At 34.4% G+C, this 14642-nt stretch overlaps 1 protein-coding gene across 1 annotated transcript in view; it reads right to left on the reverse strand.

The window, feature by feature from the left end:
* Pez (protein tyrosine phosphatase non-receptor pez) overlaps nucleotides 1-14642 on the reverse strand; it is a 350703-nt gene that overhangs the window by 121396 nt on the left and 214665 nt on the right. The gene's annotated exons all lie outside the window — the stretch shown is intronic.

Genomic DNA, 14642 nt, shown 5'->3' on the forward strand with positions numbered 1-14642 from the left:
GCTGAAGCCTTTTCTCATTTATCGTTCAGAAAACCCTCGTGCATTTAAGCACATCAACAAGCACACACTGCCTGTTTACTACCGTTCAAGCCCTAAAGCTTGGATGACTAAAGCACTGTTCGAAGATGGTTCTGAACTGCTTTATTCCTCAGGCTTGTGAATATTGTGTGGAGAGAGAGGTATCCCTTTCAATATTTTATTGATTATGGACAATGCCCCTGGCCACCCTCCTCATCTGGACGACCTTCAACATGATGTTAGAGTGGTTTTTATGCCACCTAACACAACCGCTCTCATTCAACCTATGGATCAGGGTGCTATTTCAGCATTCAAGGCTCACTACCTCAGAACGACATTCGCACAAGCCATTGAAGCGATAGATTTCGATGCTGATTTATCTTTGTGAGACTTTTGGAAGCAATACAACATCATCATCATCTTCCTTATACCCTCTTTTACCTTGCAGTGTCGAGGGTCCATTGATCATCGGACCTCACTCCGTTTACAGGATAAGGTGGTCAGCCTTATGCCCCGGTATATCCTATGGCCTGTAGTGTTGAGTTCTCGAGGCCAGTTTGCCTGCTTTGCGGGATTAAAGCAATACAACATTCTTCAGTGTATCAAGAATATTTCTACCGCATGGGAATATGTAACAAAGAATTGTATGTCGGGAATTTGGAAAAAGTGTCTAAAATATTATGCGAATACATTTGAAGGATTTGAAAAAGGAGAGGAACAGGAAGTGATTTCAGAAAAAATAGTTAAACTTGAAAAAAATCTTAAAGTAGAATGTGAAATAGAAGATATAGAGAAGTTGCTAGATTGTGAAATAAAAGAACTTTCGGATGAAGAGTTGATTGAATTGGAAGCACAGAGAGTGTCAGAAGAAAAAGAAGAAGAGAAGCCAGAAAAGAAATTCACTGCAAAGAGTTTATGAGATTCTTTTTCACAACTGAATAAAGCTCTCGCCAGTTTCGAAACAATGGACCCTAATGTCGAAGATTCACAAAGGTTGAATGTATCATTCAAGATGCTGTGCATTGTTATCAAGAGATATATGAAGAAACAAACTGTTCAAACAAAGCTCAGCATGTTCCTCATCAAGAGAACATCTCCTACCTCAACCCAAGAACATGAACGTGATGATCCACAACCAACAGCACAAGCAAAGATTAAAAATTAATTTTGTAATTTCATTCGTATTAATTTTTACATTAATTTTAGATTGTATTTATGTGTTTACAGTACAGTATGTACAGTATTATTTTTCACATCATGTACAATATACATAATTATAAATTTAAAGATTATAAAAATAAATTATAAAGATGATAAAAAGATTAGAAAGGTTAAAGAATACTGTTAATAAATATATGGCCAACATACGACCAGATCGACTCATGACCTGTCAGCCAGAACGGAAGTCCTTTGTAAGTCGACAACCAAGTGTACTTTGTTGGATGTCACTATAGACCTGGTAATGTGGAGGGAAATGTATAAGCAAATTCTCCAAGCAAATGGGAAAAGGGTGATTTTAATTACAGCAATATAAACTGGGATGACAAGACAGCAACTGGAAGAAGAAAATGCATTTCTTGAGCTTTTGAGCACAGTATGTAACAGAGGGTACATGAGGATGAGGTATCAAATGTAAATGTGTCTCCAGTTGCTGAGAATGATCATGAAGTGATTACCTGGGTTGTTGCCAGCTATGTGAAGACTTCTGTGAGGAAATGGTATATGTGGAACTACAAGGCTGGTGATTATGAGAAGCTCAGGAGACAGCTGTAGCATGGAATGAGAAGTTGGGTGGAAAGGAGATTAATGCTGCTTGGGTAATATTCAAGAACTATCTAGTGGAAGCAATGTCTAAATGTATTCCAAAGGTCAGAAGGTTAAATACTATATGCGTGAAATGGATGAATAAAGAGATTAAGCACGAAATACAGACAAAAAAGGCATTATGGAGGCAACATAAGAGGACTGGTCATTATCAATTCCATGAGCAATACAAAGAGATGGTAAAGGTAGTGAAAGTTCAGTATGAGCAACAGTTAGCCAATGAACCAAAGAGGGGAGGGAAATCTAAGGGAGTTCTTTCAATATGTAGCCAGCAAAAATAAGAATGATTATGATAGGATGGCACAGATTAGAGAAAATGGTGTATAAGGACTATAATAAATTTAGTTTAATCCTATATCCAAGTGTGAGCAAACAAAGTTTGCACCTGAAAGTATCTTCAGGACTGAGGTAAGGTAGTACAACACCAGGCACTCATAGCAAAGGTGGCCAAGCTACCATCACTCCTATCTCAGCATCTCCCATAGTGCAAAACGCATCTCCTTGCAGATACGTATAATGTTATGCATTAAGGGAAGGGCCACTTTTTGCATTGTGGGAGATACTGAGATAGGAGTGATGGTAGCTTGGCCACCTTTGCTATGAGTTGCACTACCGTGCCTCAGTCAGCCATCACAAAATGTACCAAACTTGCTTGTAAGCACTAACAAAGAAGCATCCAGAACAAGGAACTAGTTCACGCATGACATCAATTGCCATGCTGGTGCAGGAAACTGAACACTCATGATGCCTAATGGCATCATCAGTAACTGGAAAATGCATGCGTGCTAAGTTTAGATTCTAGTTATTTTTGGGTACTCCTTTGTATATATGGGAAATTAAGCAAATTTGATATTAACAAGACTGTGGGACTTGATGAGATATCACTGGGTATTTTGAAGGAATGTGCTAGGAAGTTGACATCTGCCTTGACATATTTGTGTAATATGAGTATTACATTGGGTCAAGTTCTAAAGGAGTGGAAGGAAGGCAAGATTGTACCACTTCATAGAGGAGATGACAGAATTCAAGCATCGAATATGCATTATATGCAAATTTGTGTCAGGCGTGGTTAAAGTGTTGGAAAGACTGGCTGGTGAGAATCATGATCCAGAATTGGAATGACAAACAACAGTATTATTTTTGATGGACAGCACAGATTTGCAACAGGGAGGTCATGTTTTAGTAATCTACTTACTTGTTACAATAATGTGACAGTAACATTGGATATAGGTGGATACACAGTAGTATATTATACTTAGACTTTGCAAAGGCTTTTGATAGACTATCAACTTACGTGGTAATCTAACTAGAGGGGATGGGGTTGGATATTGGCTGTCTGAGAGGTATCAACAAGTTTTGTATGGGGGAAGCAATATTTCAAATGAGGAAGGTCACTAGATGTGCCTCAGAGGTTTTAAATCTGTATTTTAATGATATTAAGGAAGATTTGAAGCTGTATGCAGATGATGCAAAGTTGGGACAAACTATGGTGGCCTTACAATAAGGCTCAAAGAGACTGAGTGAATTAGCATGGGATGCCAATCATGTTGCGAAATGTAAGGTTTTTAAATTTGGAAAACAATGATGGAGTGTAGAATTTACTCTTCGTTGGGATATATTGATGGAAGTGGAGGAAATAAGAGAGCTTGGGATGATGGTGGATAATTTAGAGGACACGTTGCCAAAATTTTGAGGACAACGGAATGAATTCAGCAAATGATGCAGAGAATACTAATTTCAAGAAGGAGATTCTGGTTCCATTGTAAAAGTCTCTGATTAGGCCAGATATGGACTAATGTACATAGATTTGACCACCTTGTTTTCAAAAGAATGACGAGCTGCCAGAGAGGGTCCAGAGGAGATGTCCAAAATAGTTCCTGATCTCTGGAATGTTGAATATAAGAAAGGTTGAGACGAAGCAATTTGCAGTCTAGTGAATAGGAGGAAGAGGGGTGATATATCATAGAGACGTACAAGTTAGTAAGGGATTAACGATGAAGATGTTTTTCATAAAACGATGGGGAGATTGAGGAGAAGAAGAGGTCATCCCTGGAAACTGTGGGCAGGGGAGTGAAGAAGATTTTTCATGGAGAATTGTGAATGATTTGAATGAATTGCCTAAAAGTGTGGTGTCTGCAGAGAATTTGAATGTGTTTAAGGCATGGTAAGAGTCTGTGACTACACGGACGGGGTGTAGTCACAGACTATACCCCATGTAGTCTGTGAACAATAATAATAATAAAACGCTCACATTTTAACTAACATGAACAAAGTGAAATTGACTTTTGAGTTTTTGCAGGAAGGTGCTACAATCTCATAGACCTACACAATTTTTTTTTTCACATATTTATATGCCATAGGACATTCACAGTGAACATTTTTTGTGAATGTGAAAGTAGTCCAAATTGAGATGGATATCCACTGAAAACATTTTGCCACTACTGCTGAGGAAATCAATCAAATTTTGACCAGATTTAGTCAGATTATGACTTACAGATTCAGAGTTAAGTAAGCAAGGTTCAGATATTAATTATGAATGGAGTGATTCATTTGATAGTACTAAAAAGCACTTCTGATAATAATGTTGCAAAAGTTGCTGATGACAATTGCCAATAAGCATGTGCAATTTTCCATTGTGAATCTATCGTCTGAACAGTGAAGTGCTATCATCTGAATTGACAAAATTCAGATGATATCACTTCACTGTTCTCTAACAATGGAAGTGATAATGAAGTTTCTCAGCCAAAAAATAGGGGACCTGAAAAAAACAAGGTATTTCTCTAGAACAATTTATTTTGACACGAGCAAATGTGGTGCCAATAATGCAACATCAACATAGTCGACTGAGAGCAATTACTTCAAACTTTTTTTCTAACTATGAATTTGTAAATAATATCACACCTAAAACTAATAAGTAGCATGGTTTTGCTAAGAAAAATACTAAAGTATAGTCGGCCCACAGTTGTGAGAACCCTAACTTGCAAAGTGCCAAGAAGAGTCAATTCATGTTGAAGGGGAGAAAAGAATAAGGTGATGTAAAAATTAGTCAGCAACATGCGAAATCACATGCTTTATTACATAAAATTTTGCAACTGTTATATAAGCAAATTAATATCACTTTAAAAACTAGAATGTTCATAAAAGAAATGCTAATTTTTCCATGTGTAATATAAACACTCATCCCACAAAATGCATTAATTATTCTATTATTGGAATGAATTGGCCTTCTACCAAGTGCAGAAGTGTCGAGGGTTCTCTCATCTGTGGTCAGATTGTAAAAGTGAAATCCAAAATAAAGAAATGGGCAAACATCAGATTTCAGCAACTGTATTTTTATTTACCTTTGATGCTGATGATCACACAAAAATGATTGCAGGTCAACCTTCCCGATACAAATGCCAATTTTCGGTAGAATTGTGTAAGTGGATAAATATTTACCATTCAGTCAAATTGGTTATAATGAACATCTACCTCCTTTTTTTTTAATCCTCAATAACTCAATAAAAATAGATTAAAAAAAAACAAGACATAATAAATTTAGTTTAATCCTTTATCCAAGTGTGAGCAAACAAAGTTTGCGCCTGAAAGTATCTTCAGGACTCAGGATTAAACTAAATTTATTATACTCTAACCAAGTGAAAAATAAACTTTCAACATCTTTCTCTAAATCCAGAGTAATTTATTAAAAAAGGGTGGCACACCATTTGGCAACTCCTATAGGTAGAGATGACCTGCGAATGCTTCGGCCTGGCTCCCACTGAAGAGACCTCAATAAAGGTCGAAACTAGTCTGGGTAGTGGCCCTTCCCTTAATGCATAACATTAGACATATCCGCAAGGAGATGTGTTTTGCATTATAGGAGATACTGAGACAGGAGTGTTGGTATCTTGCTCCACCTTTGCAATGAGTTTCCCTGGTGTTGTACCACCTTACCCCAGTCCTGAAGATACTTTCAGGTGCAAACTTTGTTTGCTCACACTTAGATAAAGGATTAAACTAAATTTATTATACTCTAACCAAGTGAAAAATAAACTTTCAAAAAGCAAGACATATTAGAGAAAAAATAATATAATTGCATACTTATATTATTTGTATAAATATGAATATTTTCCCTATATTGTACAATATAGGGCAAAGTCTGACTGTCAACTCCTCATAGTGCCTTCTGGATGATCTAATGACAGCAGCATTTCTTTTTTTCCCCGTCATGGAGACAAATTTCAGTGATTATATCTATGATACTATGTATGGGGCAGCCGATGCGACTCATGATTTGGAAATGATGTCAGAGTTGAGAAATGAGCAAATCATTCCACCCATTACAAAAATATTAATACCATCCAATGTAATTTAAATGGTATCATTACTCCAGCAAGCAAAGAAAAACTAAATCATGTTTGTCAGCTATTACTACTAGCTGACAAACATGATGCTGATATTATCTGCATCCAGGAAACCAAACTTTGACAAACCAGCAGACTAAATATTAAAAACTATGAAATCATATGACAAGATAGGCCTACTGACCAAAATGGAGGAGGGCTTCTGACAGTAATCCAAAACTTGCCATGTAAAGTTGTTGAGCTAGACATAGTAGCAGAAGGAACTGAAATACAAGGAATCCAAATACTGGATTCCGTGTATTTCATACATAAAAAGCCATTATACATATTCAATTGTTATCATCCTCCTGAAAATCCTGGACCAACTCATTGATGGGATAGGCTTTGCTGTTCATGTCTCCATTATCTTAGGAGACACGAACAGCAAACACCTGTTATGGGGTTCTGAGGAAATAAACCCAAGAGGAGAAAACCTGAGTAATTTCTTAGATGAAACAGCACTATAACTCTCAACAGTGGAGAACCTACTTATCTGTCTCATTCTTATGGTACCAAAGATGCCCTAGATATTACTACGGTGTCTCTAGATCTTCATGACAAAGCTATTTGGTCTGTTTTGGAACCAGTAGGAAGCGACCATACCCCAATATTAATCAATCTGAACCCAAAAATGACTAGACCCACCCAAAACAGAAAATATTTTTGGAACTTCCAGAAGGCAAATTGGGAGAAATACAATGATGAAGTAAGTAAAATGCTGAAAGATCACACATACCATGATGACTTAGACAAAGACTACATAACTTAGAAGAATACTATCCTAAATGCAGTAAAGAAAAGTATCACAAAGGGCTAGAGAAGAAAAGTTATTTCAAACTACACAAAGGTTCACCAGAAACTTGCCAGCAAAATAACTAAATGAAATTAATTACTTAACATCTTAAAAATTGGAAGCTATCCAGAAACCAGGATAGAGTACAAGATAAATGCTGAAATTAAACAAAAATATAATATATTACAAAGAACTAGATGGCAAGAATTCTGCCACAATTTAAATCCAAACACTTCAGATACCAAACTTTGGAAACTGATTACTAATTTACAAAGAGACCTACCAAAGGCAAGTGAAACTAACACGCTAAAAGATCCAGATGGAAATATCAAAATAGGAGACAGGGAGATGGCATATACCTTGGCCTTTCATTTTCAAAATATAAGCAAACTAGAGATGAATACTAGGAAAGACCATCAAATATCAAAACAGGCTCACAACAGGAGAAAAATGCTGCAAATTCCCCAAAATATAAAAACAAATTATTCTGGGATCCATTTACAATCTCTGAATTGAGAGATGCCTTGGAGAGACTAGAGATAAATAAACCATGTGGACCAGATAACATACAAGGAATTATGATCAAACCTCTTCCTTCCTTAGCCTTCCTTCATTGGCTACTTTGCCTATACAACAATAGCCTAAAACAAGGAAAAGCTTCAAAAGACTGGAAGACAGCCATGATCATTCCAATCTTAAAGTCTAACAAACCTCAAGACCAAACAGGAATATAGACCAATTTCACTGACTTCAATTCCAGGCAAATTGACAGAAAAAATGATACTCCAACATTTGAATTACTATCTAAACAAAAATAGTATACTACCACATTTTCAGGCTGCCTTTAGAAGAAATCACTCAACAACTGATCAACTTTTCTACTTAACCCAGACAATTCAAGATAACTTCTAGACCAAACCTACCAAATCCTCCATTGCAGCTTTTATAGATTTTAGCAATGCCTTTGACAAGATGTGGAGGCAGAAACTCTTTTACAAACTTTGTCATATTGGAATAGAAGGGAAAGTTCTAAACTGGATTTATGACTTTCTAAGAAATAGAACATAATTTGAACAGTTTAAGAAATAGAACAATTTGAGTTAGAATAAATAATACCTTCTCCAAGAAAGTGAAAATAAGACAGGAACTCCCTCAAGGCATTTTGAGCTCACTCCATTTTTCCATCTACTTAAACGACTTAGATAATAATATAAAGATAGCCGTGTCTGCTGATGATTTGGTCCTATTCTCAGCTCAACAACCTAGAAACAGCAGAAGGTCACTTAAACAAAGCCATTGAAAGTTTATCTACATACTGTGAAAACCAAAAATTCAAAATGAACCCTACTAAATCAGAAATTTGTGTATTTACCATTAATAACCACCTCAGAAAGTGGAGACCAAAAATTAAGCTAAACAGTCAACTAATTACCTTTAATGAAAACCCCAAATACCTTGGAGTTACTCTGGATGCATCACGAAGCTTCAATAAACATATCAACAATGTTGCAGTGAGAGCAAAAAGAAGACTAAATATCATGAAAAGTATCTCAGGTGGAGTGGGGAGCCGATGCTAAAACTTTAAAAGTCACATACACCTCTATTATCTGACCCATAATGGAATATGCTTCGCCTATCTGGATGAAAATATCACAAACCAGTTTAGACAAGCTTACAAAAATTCAGAAAAATGCAGCTAGAATCATATGTGGACTAAGGAATACCACTCCTGGAAAAATAGTAGAATTCAAATCCAACCTTATTCCTTTAAAAATTAGGTGGCAAGAAAATCTTACTAAATTTGTAGGAAAAAAAAAAAGAGCCAACCTTGCACATCATAGAACAAGTGAACGTTTTAAAAATTGGCAACCAACAAACAGAATAAAGAAAAAATCAACAATGGATGAAATCATAGAAAATAAAATTCCCTTGGATTGTCCAAATAAAATAGCCAACTACCCAGCATTTCCTCCAAATCAAGACAGAAAAAAATATAGTTATCAACTTTGAAATAGGGAAACATGAGAAAAAGGCCTAAAAAACCCTGAAATCTTGAGATTATTAGCTCTTTAAAAAAAAAAAAATTGGAATATGGACCTGACTCAATAAAGATCTACACAGATGGCTCCAAAAATCCAAATGGCAATTCTGGGAGTGGGGTACTCATCTATGGTTCTCAAAATATAGAACTAAAAACTACAGTATTGGATGCAACTCATACCATGCAGAATTAATAGCCATTAACACAGCACTGCAACATTTGGATAAACAAAACCCAAAGGGGTTTATATTTTTCACAGATTCCTTAACAGCCCTTCATAAGGATTCTGAAATAATATTCCAATGGATCCCATCCCATGTGGGATTAAAGGGAAATGAAACTGCAGATGAAGTAGAAAAAATGACTGCAACATCAAGTGATACCACAGATTTCAATCTTTTTAAAACTTCAAAAAGAAAACATAAAAAGAACGATTCTTCAGGACATGACTCACCACTGGTATTAAGCAGAAAAACCAGGAGCCATCAACTCCAAGTTTAATCGCTGTGCCACTACTATGATCTCTCGCCTCAAGACTGTTTAGCAATGCCATAAAAGTCTTCCCCATCTGCAAAATCTGTAACATCGAGGAAGCATCGCCAATGCATTTACTAAATTGTATGAATATTTCCAAATGTGAACTTTATAACAACCCAGAAAAGGTGCTGTATAAAATCTGGTGTAATAATACCATGGGATGATGATGATGATAATAATAATAATAAAAACAATGCACATAATACTAAAAAGAGTTTATTTCTCTTTAATTAAAAACAATACTAATTCATAATAAACATGATTTCAATTAGTCTTTTGACTTATGACTTAAAATTTATGTTTGTTTTAAAGATTTCACTTTGATATTTCTCATTAAAACATTAAAAGTCTCATTATCTGCCTTGGTTCCTTAAAAAAAAAAAATTGACTAATGTGTCAATTGCACCTTGAGCTTGGATTGTCTGCACTGATTTTGATTTATTTTCATCACTTGTCATCTTTATTGTCTTAGTTGAGCACAGCATCTATGATGTCACTCTCTGTAGGAAGACCACTAGTTAAAAAGTTTTTTTTATCGACTTGTACAAATTCATCAACGGCATCATTAAAACCTAGAATGTTGTTACGTAGCAACAACATTCTGATGGATTTCTTCATTTCCATCATCTTCATCTATAATTAGAATTTTATTTTTTAATTTTGATTTCTTGAAGCAACTGGATATGGATGTTGAAGTAAAAGTGTTCAATGCATCATTCAGTAAATATATAGCATCCAATATCAATGACAGAGACTCATTAAGTTTCTGATCTCTTTGACTAATTAGATGTATAACTGCAAATCTTTTATCGAATCCTTTCAAACTTTTGATTACACCCATGTTCACTAGTTGTAAAATTGATGTTGCATTAGGAGGTAGAAACACTACCTTAATGTTGGACAAATTCTGAATCTAGAGACAGTTTTCAACTAACAAAATATTTTTCTTTTTTTCAAATAGTTCCTTATTCCAAACATGTAAGTACTGCTGAAAAATATCCAAGCTTTCTTATTTGCAGTGTAATCCAGAGGAAGTTTCCTTATGTGTTTGAAACACTGAAGTTTTAACAATTTTCCAATAACAAACAATTTTTTTTTCATATCAGTTCCTGTCATATTTGCACATATGAGCAACATCAAGCGAAATGGCTATGATAAAAAAAAAAAAGTTTAAATGCATGTGTGTAAAGTACCACATATAAACAACCCATACACCAATATTACCTTATTCAACCTTCTCAAGATGAAATTCACCCTATAACAGACATGGGGGGTATACATGGTACTTTTATTTATTATGAGCAGTTTGCAGATCAGTATCAAAAAGAGATTCCCCAACTACAGTCATGAATCAAAAAGGTTGATTTATGACACTCTTCATAAAGTCGCTCCATACATCAACATAGTGCATAATATTTCACCTAGACAATCTACTCACTGAATCATTTGCAACTGCATTTATTGTATAGCAAGATCCGTGAAGCTTCCATAATTATACACTTAAACATGTGCCACAGTAGAAAATTATATTTATTCGTAACATAAGTATAATTTTCTACTGTGGCACAAGTGTGATTGTATCATTTTTTGCAACTGCAGCTCTATTTTCCACTTCTTTTCCATGCGCTCAACTCTTTCACATCTTCTCTCATACCCTACTTACTGCCTTACAAATTACTTGTTCTATCAATGCAATCATATCATCCACTGATTCTACTTGCTTACACATTGCTCTGATGACATCTATTTCACTCAAGAAAAACATGCTTTCTTTTTTCATTCATCGAGTATGCTCCTAATTAGTGACCCACTGAAGTTTTAACAATTTTCCAATAACAAACATACACTTCCAGGGAGTCAAGGACTCATCGAGGGAGGCTATAAATCATCCAAACCAGCTGTCATACCTTTACCTTCCCTTAAATTCATTCACACTAGATGCACTCACCCCCTAAAAGCAAACTATTCCACTCACTCACTGCTCTCTGGGAGAAAAACCTAGCTTTTACCTCTTTCTTGACTGCAAATAAATTTAACTTCCATGGATGCTCCAGTGTTCTCTCCTTACCTTCCATATAATGAAAAATTTCATCAGATGATATCCTATAACACCCATTCAAAAGTTTATATTCTTTTTTCATCTGTTTCTGCTTTCTTGATCTTTCCTATACTTTGTTACCTTTACTTTCCTCTTGTTTGCAATGTGGCATTATGAAGCAATTCCTCTGTGGCATTGTGAAGCAATCAAGTTCTTGAAATTTCCAACGCTGTTTTACACTCTTCAATTTTTTTTAATATTTTTAACCTTTCTCAAACTCTCTCTTTTTCTTTTCACACTACTATCACTATCTTGCATGCATTCTAATATCTTTGTTGTTGCTCAGATTTTCCCCAGCAGGTCACTATATACCATGCCATATTGTTTGTTATATTGAATCTACCTTATTAACACAATTCTGGCATATTTTTGAACCGACACTGGCTTCTTCTCATAAATCGCATACATTCATCAATGCACACACTTTACATAATCATGAAATTTTTCACTTCTAATTCAAATAAAGGGCTTGCTGCCTCTATTATTGTTATACTACACACATATCAATGTATATAAATAACTATAAAAATAAGAGATAACAGTTTTTAATTATTTAGTAAACTGATTATTTAGTAAACAAAATAATCAATAATAAAGACTAAATATTGAAGGAAAAAAACATCTTTATGGTGACCATAAACATGACTTGTTATGAACAAGGACAACAGCATGATCCCAATTTAAAGAATAATGAAGAACTGCAGCAGATTTCATTAAGAGTGTAATATTATATGCATAAAAAAAAGAACAAAGTTTAATATCTCAGATTTTGATATCACATTTCATGCTAATTTCCTTCAAAATGTGATCCACATATATGATAAATAAGCAGATAGCATGCATTATGGGTTGCATATTTTATTATTGTTATTATTATTATTAAGTGACACCTCTAGGGAGTCCAAGGACTCATCGTGGGAGGGCACTTTATGCCAACTAATCTTACTGGACTGCTACTTACTGCTTAAACGCTGAATAGACAATGCTCTGTATAACACATTGTCTCATAATAATAAAAATTAGCAATGGAATAACATTTGAAGAAAAAAAAAATACCATTTATTACTTGAAGAATTTTTGGCTAGGTTTCCTAGCCATTGTCAATGAATATAGATACCAAGAGATAAACAGAACACTTAAAATGTAAGTATGTGTGACAATATATGATATCAATTGCAGGAGAACAGCTCTATCTGCAACTATCAGAATTCAAAGAATAAATAATTATTACTTCAGGAAACACAGGGATGAGGAGTGTTACTTAAGATGACTTCCTAAAATCGTGAAAATTTAAGACAGTCATTTTTGTTTAGATTCAGTCTGTGGATATGGTCTTTGCAACTTTCTTTGTATAATCTTTCAAGTAAATAATAACTTCGTTGTAAGACTAGTTTTATTCCTGTGACCTATATGTAGTGAATAAGGTGGGTTGCTAAACCAGACTTAGTCTGCATCATGAAATTGGATATAATCTTTATGTTCTTCCATATGAATCTGAGCTGAAAGACCAGTCTGCCCATAATAACAAATGCCACATGAGCAAGGGATTTTATCAACTACATGATGAAAGGAAGGGATTTATCTTTTGGAGAGTAAGGATACATATAGGTCAATTTGGCAAAGAAGTCTTGCATCCTCTCTGATACCTCCTTTACATATTGAATGGAAATCCTAGAAACTTATTCTAGAGGAGAATTTAGATGAAGGCCATAATTATTAATAATTTTATTAAATAATTTGGAATTATATCTGTAAGAGATAAAAGTAGCTCTGATAAAGAGCTACTTTTATCAGATAAGAGTTCTTTCTTTAAAAGAGAATTAGTGGAACACAGCTTATGTGCACAGTTAACTAAAGTTTTAATAGTACCATATTTCTGACAAGGGTGATGATGTGATGCAACATTAATGTATTTTCTAGTATGCATTGTTTTTCTATATATCAATAACTGCAAACTTTCATTAGGTTATCATAGGACGAGAATGTCAAGAAAGGGGAAGCAACTGTTTTCTTCTACAACAACAGTAAATTTAATTCTTGGGTTTACTGAATTAATTTTCTCAAGAAAGTCTTAAAGTTCTGACAAGGAAGAGTTCCAAACAGCAAAAACATCATCATCATATCTGTTCCAAATTGATGGCCTAGGAGAAAAAAAACATGTTCCGTATATGTTATTCAAAACATTTCATAAAATAATTTGCTAAAGTTGGGGAAAAAGAAGATCCAATTGCAGTCTTTTCAATCTCTTTATAAAGAAAGTTTATTTTGACATGAAAAGTAACCTAAATTTATGACAAAATCAAATAATTTCACATCAGGATGAAACCATTATGAAATAATTCTGTTGTATAATCTAGCAGAATGTTTGTGAAGAGCAAAACTACATCAAAACTAATTAAAAGATCTGCAGTTTGTGAAACTATTCCAGATACTTTATCCCTGAAATCTTAATTTTTAATGAAAGAAGATGAATTGTCAGTAAATGAAGATAAGTTTGGATAGATATTTTGAGAGTTTATATGTCAGACAACCTACAATTAACAATTGGCCTTAAAAGAACATTTTCTTTATGAATCTTTGGAAGTCCAGGAGGTTTAGCATTTTGAATTTAACTTTTTGATAGTGTCTTCATCCCTAAGATTGAACTTCATCCAGAAAATGAACATAACTTAGCTTCACCATGCACATAAGCAGTATTCCACTAATTCTCTTTTCAACTACTCTCTATAAGAGCTGCTTTCATCTTTAGCAAATATAATTAATAAAATTATCAATATTAATTATGGCCTTTGTCCAAATTCTCCTCTAGAAGAAGTTTCTATAATTTCCTTTTCATATGTAAAGGGAGTATTAGAGAGGATTGTAAGACTTCATTGCCAAATTAACCGATATGTATCCTTCCATTCCAGCTTAAAAAAATTAAATGCCTTCCTAAAGATAAATATCTTT

This window comes from Typopeltis vanoorti, chromosome 11 (assembly GCF_054136105.1).
Source record: "Typopeltis vanoorti isolate ZY-2024b chromosome 11, IOZ_Tvanoo_1.0, whole genome shotgun sequence".
In the NCBI taxonomy this organism is placed as follows: Eukaryota; Metazoa; Arthropoda; class Arachnida; order Uropygi; family Thelyphonidae; genus Typopeltis; species Typopeltis vanoorti.